The following is a 3,641-nucleotide window of genomic DNA, read 5'->3' as shown; positions in this document are numbered from 1 at the left end:
CGTCTCTACTAAAAATACAAAAAATTAGGCAGGCGCCTGTAATCCCAGCTACTTGGGAGGCTGAGGCAGGAGAATCACTTGAACCCAGGGGGGCGGGGGTGGAAGTTGCAATGAGCTGCAATCACACCCCTGCGCTCCAGTCTGGGCATGACTCCATCTCAAGAAAAACAAAACAAAACAAAACAAGACAAAAAGGGCCTGGCGCGATGGCTCATGCCTGTAATCCCAGCATTTTGGGAGGCGGAGGCAGGCAGATCACGAGGTCAAGAGATCGAGACCGTCCTGGCCAACATGGTGAAACCCTGTCTCTACTAAAAATACAAGACTTAGCTGGGCATGGTGGCACTTGCCTGTAGTCCCAGTTACTTGGGAGGTTGAGGCAAGAGAATCACTTGAACCCAGCAGGCAGAGGTTGCAGTGAGCCCTGTGCCACTTTTCTCCAGTGTGGCGACAGAGAGAGAGTCCATCTAAAAACAGAAGAGGAAGAAGAAGAAACGGTACTAAAGGGGGGAAAAAAAGATTTGTAAAGGGGAGTGCATTTAAGGTATGAAGGAAAAAAAGGAAAAGAAAATAGATACCCAATATTGATTTATTTGGGTTTCTTTGAGTACTATTAAAGCGGAAAATGCTTTTATATGTGTATTAGTCATTCTTAATTATTCCTTTACAACTTTATACTGGTATATTGTCTGATTTGAGAAATGTTTTTGAAGTTATTCAATATTATTTGTTGCACCACGCACACATTACTAAAAGTGTAAGAAAGTGTCTTAGTCCATTTGCGCTGCTACAACGAAATTCCTAAGACTGGATAAGTTACAAACAACCGAAATGTATTTCTCACAGTTCTGGAGACTAGGAAATTCAAGATCAAGGTGCCAGCAAGTTTGGTGTTTGGTGAGGGCTGCTCTCTGCTTTCAAGATGGTGACTTGAAAACTGTCCTCACGTGGTAGAAGAGACAGAAGGACAAAAAGGCCAAATGATACATGAAGCCTCTTTATAAAGGCCTTAATTATATTCTCAATGGAAGAGTGCTCATGACCTAATTGCTCCTCAAGACCCCAACTCTTCACACTAGTGCACTGAAGATTAAGTTTCAACATAAATTCTGGAAGGTCACAAACATTCAAACTATAGCAGAAGGCAATTAGGAAGAGGCAATACCTAACCATATTTAAAGAGATGTCAATATTTGACTGGGCATGGTGGCTCACGCCTGTAATACCAGTACTTTGGCAGGCCGAGGCGGGCAGATCACCTGAGGTCAGGAGTTCAAGACCAGCCTGGCCGTTTCTACTAAAAATACAAAAAATTAGCTAGGCATGGTGGTGCGCACCTGTAATCCCAGCTACTCGGGAGGCTGAGGCATATATATATATTTTTTTGAGACAGAGTCTCACTCTGTCGCCAGGCTGGAGTGTGGTGGCATGACCTTGGCTCACTGCAACCTCCTCCTCCTGGGTTCAAGTGACTCTCCTGCCTCAGCCTCCCGAGTAGCTGGGACTACAGGTGCATGCCACCATGTTCAGCTAATTTTTGTATTTTTAGTGGAGACGGGGTTTCACCATGTTGGCCAGGACGGTCTCAATCTCTTGACTTCATGATATGCCCGCCTCAGCCTCCCAAGGTGCCGGGATTACAGGCGTGACCCACTGCGCTCGGCTGGCTGAGGCATATTTATTTGGTTTGTTGGCACTGAATATTTTGAGGGAAGAGATATATATTAGGTTGAACCATGTGAAATTGCCGGTATCTGACTATTTGACTTATCAAAATGACATTTCATCTGGTTCAAGCTGCTGTTTTGGTGTGTGGACATATTATGGCTGAAAATAACTTCATATTTTTCCAAGGGTCTCAAAATACTTCGCAAACTTTGTTTCTCTCATGCCATTATTTTTCCTCTGTAGCCCTTTATCAGCTGCTTAAATTTATGGCTGCAAGGTTTTTTTGTTTTTTGGGTTTTTTTTGAGACGGGGTCTCACTCTGTCACCCAGGCTGGAGTACAGTGGAGCCATCTTGGCTCATTGCAAACTTTACCTCCCAGGTTCAAGCGATCCTCCCACCACAGCCTCCTGAGTATCTGGGACCACAGGTGCCCACCACCGCGCCAGGCTAATTTTTGTATTTTTGTAGAGATTGGGTTTCACCATGTTGGCCAGGCTGGTGATGAACTCCTGACCTCAAGTGATCTGCCTGCCTCAGCTTCGCAAAGTGCTGGGATTACAGGTGTGAGCCATTGCGCCCGGCCAAGCTGCGAGTTTAAGTCACAAGATAACACAAGCGTGCATTGTTTTTACTCTTTGTGAAGCAGAAGTGGACAAAAAAAGAGGGCAGTGTCCACTTGGTGACAGCGAAGACATTCATTTTAAGCCTCCCTAATGCAAACAAAACATCCAGAGCTGGTTAAGGAAGTTTTTAATTTGTAAATTTGTGCCAAATGGGTGCATAATTTGGCTCTTTGAATTTTAGTTTAAATTCCCTGTCTTCCCTCAATGATCCTGATATCTGACAGTAATGAAGGGTTCAGTCCCTTGAGTGCATAACTTAACAATAATTAATGGCCTCCCAATCCCTGGCCAAACCTTGGAGAAATCTGGAGCAACGTGGAATAATTTGGGGTCATGTGGGGTCATTGTTTCAGCATAATAAAAAGATTGATTTTCTAGGTTTGAAAGTACAGATATTTTTGCTGTAACCAAGAAGATTATAGAGAACTCATTATTTATATATATATATATAGTTTTTTTGTTTTGAGACGGAGTCTCACTCTGTCACCCAGGCTGGAGTGCAGTAGAGCAATCTTAGCTCACTGTAGCCTCCATCTCCTGGGTTCAAGCAGTTCTCCTGCCTCAGCTTCCCGAGTAGCTGGGGTTATAAGCGCACATCACCATGCCCAGCTAATTTGTGTATTTTTGTTAGTGAAAGGGTTTCACCATGTTGGTCAGGCTGGTCTTGAAGTCCTGACCTCAAGTGATCTGCCTGCCTTGGCCTCCTGAAGTGCTGGGATTATAGGTGTGATCCACTGTGCCCGGCCCTTCTTAAAAATTTTTAGAAATAGAGATGGGGTCACGCCATGTTGCCCAGACTGGTCTGGAACTCCTGGCCTCAAGTGATCCTCCTGCCTTGGCCTTCCAAAGTGCTGGGATTACAGGCATGAGCCATGGCCCCTGGCCAGAACTCAGACTTTAATGCCACTCTTGTTATCCCTGGACCCAGTAAGAAGGAACGGGAGAGTCTCTTGCCCAAGGGAAAGTAAAGTAACAATGGCTCTCATTCCTCCCAAGGCAAAGTGCTTGCTGAAGGTGAAGAGAAGGGGCATGAATTGATCCTGGCAACCTGTGTGTTCCATGTGGATGGGACTGGGAGGGAGGGACTAATGATTTTGACTACAGGACCTAGTGGGTTTAACAGCCACCACAGGGGCATGAGGAAGCATTCTGTTATACCTAGATGCCCTGAAATTGAGGGCTAGATCTTTTTTTTAATGTAATGTAGCTAGACATAATCTTGTTCATAACTTGGACCTTCTAGACTCCAAATAATATAGGGTTCAGGCCAGTGACCAAAGGGAGAAAGCCTCATTACAAGGTAGCATTTGCTTGAGGTACCCAAAAGTTTATTTCCCTCTCTCCCCCCA

The sequence above is a fragment of the Macaca mulatta genome, chromosome 7 (genome assembly GCF_049350105.2).
Source record: "Macaca mulatta isolate MMU2019108-1 chromosome 7, T2T-MMU8v2.0, whole genome shotgun sequence".
Taxonomy (NCBI): Eukaryota; Metazoa; Chordata; class Mammalia; order Primates; family Cercopithecidae; genus Macaca; species Macaca mulatta.
This window is presented reverse-complemented; position numbering follows the sequence as displayed.